Here is an 8,642-nt window from a genome sequence, read left to right as displayed (position 1 = left end):
TGAATACAAAGCGAGCTTCTTCTTTTATGAATTTATTTCCTTCCTTTATATATAAATTTTCTTTCGCTATGGATCCTCACATAAGGCAATGGTTTATTTTAAGTCCTTTCTACTATTTCTTGCTAGGATTTAAAACTTGAGTCATTATATTTTATATAATCCACATCACTGTAAGTGCTGTAACTTGATTACTCCCCAGAGGTCTCTTCATGTTGATCACATTGGGATAGCTTCCTTCATGTGGCTAGGGCAATTATATTAAAGTCTGAAGAACCAAGACTGTATTCTTTGAAAAGTGGCTGGGTCTGAAATATAAGCTATTCCATACTGTAGTAAATGCCATGTAATGGAAACATAAAAATAACTAACTTGAAAGATTCAAAATTATATATGTTTTTTTGCAGCTCACAGAGTAACTTTTAATAACTGCTGGTACAGCTGTTACAAATAAAATATGCTTTCTGATTCAGTTGCTTACTTTTTTTGGATGACAAAGTTACTTAATAGACAGTCCTTTGCTTTCAAAGAAATTAAAAATTCTGGAGAATTAAATACGTATTTATCTATTTATTGCAAACAGAACTAAGCATCTGTCTATTTCAGCTAAGATACTTAGTTCACTCTCTGAATGCCTACAGCAAAGTTTACTTCTTTGTGCAGGTGAAGAATTTTGATTGGTTTTTTTCCTAATCCTCAATTCCTCTGTTTTATTCTCTTTTCTCTTGTACCGAATACAAAAGGTCCATTTGTCTTTAACAATTGATTGAACCAAGAGTTGTGTATTGTATATGTCCATTGTGCCTTTTTAGTAGCCTGTAGTAGTTTGTAGTTTTAGTAGCCTCTAGCTGTTGCTTCTACTCATTATTTCTCAAGAATTTTTAGTAGCCTTTAGTTATTGTTCCTACTCATTATTACCTTGCCTTACCTGCTCTGCCTGTGTCACAGAATGCTCTTCAGAGTTGGATAGACTTTATCAAACATGATATCACTCCTTTATAAAGCCTCCTGCTAGGTCTTGTCATTTGTGCATGAGGGATTGCAGATTGCTCATCAATCTGAGATTCCAAGCTGACTGCTTGTGCCAAAGTGTCTCCTGCCTCTCTTCCCCTGTCCTGGGAGGACTCAGCCTTAGCAATCCATTAAAAAGTGCAAGGCTAAGGCAGATAAGCCGCAAGACAAAGTGGAAATGAAAAGGGGCTCCTGAGGTCCAGAGACAGATGCAGTGTAGAAAGTGTGAAAGTGTAATTCAAGACAACAACCTTGCGCTGCTCCTCAGTTTTTTATAGGACCTGGAGCATGCCAATACATCCTCATACAGTATCTCTGCTTTTCCCTGACCTCTGAGCATAGAAAAGGGTTGCTAGCCTGTGAAAATGGCTGTGCCCTACAACTGTAGAGCTTAGCTGTGTTTTGATGGGTTTGGCTTTATTGGTTACTGAACAACAGAATGTAAATCTTGGGCTATGCTTTCTCCCCAAGGTTCTCTATTCCCATGACTGCACGTGACTATTCCCTGTCTGCAAAGTCTTCTACTGCTAAGACCATGGTCTCTCCCTCACTTTTCAAACGCAGATAAATTAACCACAGGATCACTGAACCCAAAGAGACCTCATGTCTTTCCTGGTATACAGCTGAATGGACCTGATGACTACATCAGCCATTTTACTGGAGCAGTTTTCAGGTGTTTTCTAAATCTTCATCTGCCCTGTGCTGTCCATTGTAAGCAACAACAATTTAATATGTAGAGAGCCAAATGACAGGCCTTTTTGAATACTCCTAGGCAGTATATGCTGTATATGCTCCTCTTCCTGAGGAGTTTGGGCATGCAGCCAGTTTATTTAAAGGCATCTAAGTTTTCTCTGTTGAACAGCCTAAGATGATAAATGCTAAAGTGGTAAACTGCTAACATGTATAGGTCTGGGACCAAGTGTCTCCAAACACATGGTAAAGTCAGCATTGTGCCTCTGCCAACTGCTCTCTTTTTCTTACCATGTGCTGGCAAGGAGTCTGTGGCTCTTTCAGTATATCCTGTCTCTTGATCAAAACCAAAAGCTTGTTATAGCCTGTACATTGTGCAGAAGCCTTCCCAACCATTCCATAAATCCTTTACATTTTTCCACATGCAGATGGTTTACATTTTCCATTCTCACCTATATCTGCATTGAATAAAGTTTTTTATCTTACAGTGACTTCAACTGAAAAATAAGCACCCATCCATTATACCATTATACCATGTTTCTTAATTTGAGAAAGAGTCTGAGGAGTACTCTTACAAGTTTATTACCTTTGCCTTGGAAAGCTTAGGACTTTATAAACCTCTTTGACATGAAGTATTCATTGGGGGTTCTATAGGGGTTAAGAATCAATAATTTACGTGGGGTTCCTTCTGCACTTCCTAGTCAAAAACCTCAGAGGTGGAGGGTATTTTTTCTTGATTTTTCTGGGCTCAGAAGAAATTGTAATATTGATGTGGTTCAGAAAAAGATGATTAAGTACTCTTCCCATTTGCTTCTCCAAGAGTGCTTTCTTTGTTTTTATACTATAACAAGACAAGTGCCTTCTTCAGTCAGTGCTGCCAAGAAGTGGGTGTAGCCCCCATGCAGGTCATTAATTCATTAATTCAACAGAGTCTAAACACAAAGTTTAGAAGGCAAAGTCATATCACTTGCAGTAATTTGGCGTTATCCCAGTATTCATGATAAGAAACAGTTTTGTTATGTTAACCCAGGGTTTGGTCTGGCTTGTCAGCCCTTGAAGGTCTGGATTTTAACTGGGAAGAGTACCGTGCTAGACTGTCACTCAGAAAATGATACTGCACAGGCATTGACAGTATTTACATGGCATTTAGAGAAGCAAATAATTCATTAAATATGAATGGAAACGAGACAATTATCACTTCATCATTGTTTCCTTTTTTCCACTCTCTGTATTTCCTCTTCAGGGGGATGGGAAACGTTCATATTCTTTTCCTTTGCTCTCACAGACCATAACATTGGCTCAGCACAGGAGGGGGTGAACAGCTGCATGAAGCCAGGAAAAAATAATCAAGACTGAAGGAGGACAGGAAATTTTAAAACCAGTGCTGCCACTAGAGACGTGTAAGATGACATTGCACCTTCCACAGAGCTGAAGATTTGCTAACATACCAGAACTCTCACAGAGATGTTCTGCATGTGTGTATATATCACACGCCCAGAAAGCACAGAGTTGGCTGCAGCAATAAATCCAATTGGTGAAAAGTTCCAGCATTTCTACATATTTTTCTTTTCACTTTAGTTGAAGGGTCTTTGCTGAACTCCAAATGCTTCACTTCAAATTTAGAGCCTTGTAGATATTTTTGTGTCTTTTTTAAATAGTATATTTATTTTATCATTATATATCTGTTAAGAATGTTTTTTTGAAAGAAGTACTGTAGATATTTTAGTAGTAAGTATGTTAAACTTTATTCAGTAAATTAATTACAGAGTTAGGAAGTTACAGTCATTACTTAATTGTTCACTGTTTCATAAATGATATTAAAAATTATGACTGTCAAATTAAAATGTGAACAATTTAAAACACATTTCAAAATTAAACAACTTTGAAATTATACAGTCTGGTACTTCTGAATGTTTTGTTTCACGTTAACTCAAAGTATCACTTTAGTATTTCTCACCAAAATTAGTGTTTCCTGTTTGTTGCTCAAGATACACACATATTCTACGTCTGCTATGTGCCAAGATTTGTGTGGGTGGGTGTGCTAGCTAACAGCTGTACCTATGAACTTCTGTCTGCAGTGGGCAAGAGTAGAGCTAGGGATGCAGCCTTGAGCATGCCATCTCAGTTGTGAGAGGCTTTTGAAGAGTAAGTAAAGAAACAATAGAATAAAAAAAAGTCAGAGGAGAAGAAACAGCTGTGATACCAGGATGCAAGCCCCCAGTATTATTTTGCTACTTACAGTCTCTGTTGCTGGTTATTTGGTGCTTACCTGTTTTGCTGGACCTCAGCAAGCTGTGCACTTGCGCAGTTTTTCTTCATTTCACCAGATGGTTCCAGTGAATTTCATGGTCAAGATCTGATTCCCAAGGCTGTTAGAGGGGCTGGTCCTTTCTGTCTGGTAAGATGCTTACTTAGCTCTATCGATTTTCTGATTCTGCAGTTAATTTGTTGTGGTAATCCATTTTACACAGAACAGGTTAGATACTTTTGGAAGCAACCACAAAAACTTCCTAGGCTTACTAGAGAGAGGCATGTTTACATGAAGCATTCAGTGTAAAAGTTGTAACATTAGACCTCTACTAATTTCTCTTTTGGTTTTGAGTCAACAATATTTCTACAAACATTAAAACATGTAACGCAAATAAGGCATCAGTCATTCAGAATTTCCTCTCTTTTTTTCCACCCCTCCTGTTGGAACTCTGGTGTTCCAGTTCTCTGACTATTTGGACCATTCCTGGAATTCTTGTTTTTAATTTAAAAGTTCCAGAAATGTTGTTGTGCAGCTTGTCTGCATCTTTTTTTTGCAATTGAAAATGAAATCACTTTGCTGACAGAATTTACAATATAGAATAAGAGAATCTCTAACTGTCCTAACCAGCTGTGCATGTTCACATTCATGAATCTAAAAGTGTGTGCAAAAGTTGTGGCATGTTGTGAAGGTATCCTGAGCTCTCTTTCAGTATCAGACAGCAGAAAAGTAATAATGTGCATATACTTAGAGCAGCGTGATGCCAGACTTTTAAAAAGGGGTTATCAGAAATTTATGCTCTTTTAATTGGCAATATATATGACGTTCCTCAATTAGAGATGTATGGACACCTTCCTTTTACCTGTAACATTCATACTTTGACGTGCCTTCATCCCAAACTTCTTTCCAGTTCCAAATCTGTCACTCAGTTCCCACCACATGACCTCTTTCCCCTTCTGCTGATTTCAGGAAAGCTGCTTTTTTTGGCACAACAGGCATGGCAAGGGCAAGTGGTGGTGTGGCAAACCACTACACCAGCCATGACAGGTACCCTCAGATTCTGCATGTGAGGCATTTGTGCTTGGCAGGTTAGATGGTAGATGAGGCAATAGGCTCATTTTGGTGTCTGTGACCCGTTTTCTTCACCTGCTGGTGAGTATCATTATTTCACAACTGCTGGATAGATATGTGGATGATAAAAACTGTGAGGTCCTCTACAGCCCTGGATATATAACTCTAACAGGAGCTCAGGCAAGGAAAACTGATGGCTGCAGAAGTGGGAGATGTCTCCCCATGGAGAACTTTTACCTTGGTCCTATCTTCCCTGTGCAGTGGTTCATTGTCTCACTGAGCTGTGAGCTGCTGGGGTAGTGGGGAACCTTCCTGAATTGACCCTCTCTGATGGTATTAAGGCATACAGCAGAGCAACAGAGATATCAATAACAGTAAACACAGTTAGGCAAAAGTTAGCTTGTTTGCAGTTTTAGGAGGACAGTCATGATGTTAAAATGCAGTTACCATTCCCCATGGTGAAGTCTTCAGCTCTTGCCTGCTATGATCACATCACATCGTTTTAGGGTTGACACAATGAATTTGGGATGAGTACTGAGATAATTCTTGGGATACACTCCAAAATTCATTATTTCTGCTACATACCCACAGCAAGGAATCATTAAGATATTTGAAGCAATCCCTGACTGCCATTTTACAATACAATAAAATATGTTTATGCAACTGAAGTGTCTATTATGTGAGAGAAGGAAAAGAATGATTAAGTAGTATAACAAAAGTGGCATACTACCAGGGATTTGGCTCACTTGCACTTTTCATAAATACAACTGTGTTAACTAAACTTCGAAAATATTTTCAGTTTGAGACATAAAAAATGTATATATGCAGTAGTTCTGGTTTTGAGATGGAGTCCTGAATAGCTGTATTTGGTTCAATAACTTTGTTTGGGATATTCCCCCTAATATTCTTTTGAAAAACTACTTCTTGTTGTAGAAGATTCTCTAGCAACAGGATTAACCCCATAATATACAGAATATGATCAGAGGGAAGTAAAGAAGCTGAGAATGGAGTAAGCCATTACAGTAAGTGTAACCTGGTGTGCATTACCATTCAAACAGAATTATTTAAGGGAAACTTAATTACCAAGGGAAAAGAATATGTATCAGGAGAGGCAGCTAGTGAAGAGGTGATGGAAGGGGTAAGGTGAGACAGCTCTTAGTTTGGAAGGTGTATTGTCCACTGTGCTCTGTATTGCTTTTTACACCTGACAATGTCTTCCTGGCCCAGAGAAGTAGTGGTTTAATACTGTACACCCATATAACACCAAATTAATTGCATTGCTGTCTATATAATTTCCTGACTAATCAGCACCCACTCTTTATCTTATGACAGTATTGTCCAGGGATTATGATCCAGAGACTTGCAGAAAGAACTCCATTGGGATGAGATCTGCATTTGCCCTTTGTGCTTCCTAAGTCTAAATGGAGGTAAGATGATAGAGTTCAATGTTTGAGATTTCCATGTACTTTGAAATTAAATTGGACAGACTGTTGTAAAGGTTCTAATGTACTCTTGTTTGTATCCAACTTTAAGAAACTGCTCACAAAGGTCTCTTTGTTCAGTAAAGGTGGGATGTCTCAGCCTTCACCTGCACCATACTTGGGGAAATCTTTGCTTAATATGTTTTAATGTAATCTTTGTGATAGAGGGGTGTCCCAATTACATGTTGTGTGTCGTCTTTACTTTGAAATATGTTATCTCTGGTCTGACCAAGATGCAGAACAGGCAAAAGGGGAATCAGCAAAATGTGTGTAATGTCACTCTGCACAGTGGTTTCCAAAAATTTGCTGCAGCAGAAGGCCAGTGCTGGTGTCATTTTTTGACAGCCCTGGAATTATTTTCTTGCCTTTCACAATTCATGCCAAAATCATTCTGTGTTGTAGTGCTTTCACTTTTCTTGTTGCTCTTTCCTCTGCATTTTGAAATGTCTTGATTTATGGAAGAATACCCTACTGAGGCTCAAGGTAGTTAAGCTAGTTGTTGGTGATGTGTACTCTCTCTATGCTGAGCTTCATCTTTGTCTATCAACCACAGCAGGAAAAAGCCTTTCCTGTGAAGTGTCTGTTTATAACCTCTAAGGTGCCATCAGCTTAAGCAGAGTATGGAACAGTAGCCCACTGAAGGGGAAAGAGAACACTTTGTTCTGTTACAAAAAGGAACACTTCAGAGTTCACATTTTATTGGCACATGCATTATTTTGTGCACATGGTGAGGGAAGAAGTCATGCAACGAGGGACCAAGGGAATATTAAATGAGTCAACGAATTGAGGAGGTGCTTGAAAGGGGTAATCAAAACCAGGAGGGTTTGTTACTTCAGAAAAGGAAACACTACAAAGAATAGGCTGTTCATCCTGGACATCATTTGAAATGCGCATGAAATGGGTGTGGATTTGGTAATAAAAGCTGAGTTTGCTTGACAATCTTTCAATAGCTTACCATGAGTTCCCAGAACAAAAGTTATTTTAAACTTCCCTTTTGTAAATGAGCCCATGATAATCCTGGTATAGTTATGTTGGATATCTGCTTGAGCTTTGAGGTTTATCTCTTCTGAAGTGCGACCTTCAGGGGGTGGGACATGGATCTTGTGGGGTTCAGTTTTAAATTCTGGTTAAAACTGAAGCTGGGATCAGACATCCTTCATTCCAGTCAGAAGTGACCCCAGGCAAGAAAATTAAGACCCATTCATAACCCAAGGAACTGAAAATGAGTGCATGTCCTATGATCTGTGATGTGTGCACTGGTCCCTCCAGAACCAGGTGGACTGATGTGAGGACAGGGGTGGTGCACAACGCCTGCAAGTGAGATTTAATGGTAAGTTGGTATTTAAGATGACTCAGAGTCAGTATGATACCAGGCCAATAAAGGAATTATAGGGAGCCAAAGGGTTCCTTCAAGATGTGAATGAAACAGTTTGGCACCACTATGGGATAAGAGTCTTAAGGACTGAAGTTCAGCAAAAATACATCAAGAGTTTCTCTCTCCAAGTTACTGAGTGTATTATAAATTTACCAGAAGTCACTAACTAACACTTCAACACATAATTCTGGCCTGTGAGGTCCGGTGACCACAGCAGATCATCCCAAAGGTGGTGGGAAGGGAAGAATCCTGGGGCCCCCCTTCTTTTGAGTGGCTAGCACTACAAAACCATGCTCTCCTGCAATGTCAGCATTGACCTTCTCATGGGCTGAAGCTTTGAATACTTTGCCAGGATGTCCTTGCTTTTTCCATGGTATTTGTTTTGGTTTATCTGCCTGCTAGGCTCCCCTCTTCCCTCACCTCACAACTAGATTTGCTAATTTCAGTGAAGACTGTGGTTAGCAGCCCATTTCTATACTTCATTGATGTCATTTTTCTGTTTCCAGAACAAACTAATAACATATGTTGCATGCACCCAAACTTTCTCAGGTTGAATCTGTCTTAGTTTTCAGTCATTTCTCAGTTGTGGGTTAGGATTTTTGGCATGGAGACTGTGTTTCTGTCACCCCTGTACCAGAGATGAAGAATTTGGGATGCTCCTTTTTGTGACATGTCCCTCTGTCTCTCATAGATATTTGATAGTTTCACGGTTTAGATTGATCATAATGGCACAAGTTCCTCATCTTGACTTCATAACAAAACTAGCATT

The 8,642-nt window shown here is 39.1% G+C and overlaps 1 protein-coding gene across 6 annotated transcripts in view; it reads left to right on the top strand.

Moving 5' to 3' along the window:
• Positions 1–10: 10 nt before the first annotated feature.
• LVRN (laeverin) overlaps positions 11–8,642 on the top strand; it is a 52,477-nt gene continuing 43,845 nt past the window's right edge. For 2 of the 6 annotated variants that reach the window (XM_017731411.1, XM_017731407.1), the window contains exons 1-2: positions 12–6,039; positions 6,350–6,444. The gene's annotated coding sequence lies outside the window, so the exon portion shown is untranslated. Of the gene's footprint in view, positions 6,445–8,642 lie in introns of all 6 variants that reach the window. The other 4 variants (XM_017731408.1, XR_001861130.1, XR_001861131.1 and 1 more) reach the window with 4 other exon arrangements.

Source organism: Corvus brachyrhynchos, unplaced genomic scaffold (assembly GCF_000691975.1).
Source record: "Corvus brachyrhynchos isolate BGI_N302 unplaced genomic scaffold, ASM69197v1 scaffold614, whole genome shotgun sequence".
In the NCBI taxonomy this organism is placed as follows: Eukaryota; Metazoa; Chordata; class Aves; order Passeriformes; family Corvidae; genus Corvus; species Corvus brachyrhynchos.
The sequence above is the reverse complement of the archived record's forward strand: the minus strand, read 5'-3'. Positions and strand labels throughout refer to the sequence as shown.